Genomic DNA, 263 nt, shown 5'->3' on the forward strand with positions numbered 1-263 from the left:
TGCATTTCATTGTTACAGCACAAAACACTGAATGACACATACTGATTGACGAGCATGCCAATAGCCTTCTCGTTTTACAGTATAGGTACTGATAGTTACATACAAGTTTGAATATCACTTTGAACACTGCCACATTCAGTTTTACAGAATACAGAATACAGAATACAGTATTTATTGAGCCAAGTGACATTAAAAAAACATTTAAAGCACAAGGAATTTAGCGTAGTGTTGGTAAAATCACGCACACACACACACCCACACAC

The sequence above is a fragment of the Littorina saxatilis genome, linkage group LG11 (assembly GCF_037325665.1).
Source record: "Littorina saxatilis isolate snail1 linkage group LG11, US_GU_Lsax_2.0, whole genome shotgun sequence".
Classification (NCBI taxonomy): Eukaryota; Metazoa; Mollusca; class Gastropoda; order Littorinimorpha; family Littorinidae; genus Littorina; species Littorina saxatilis.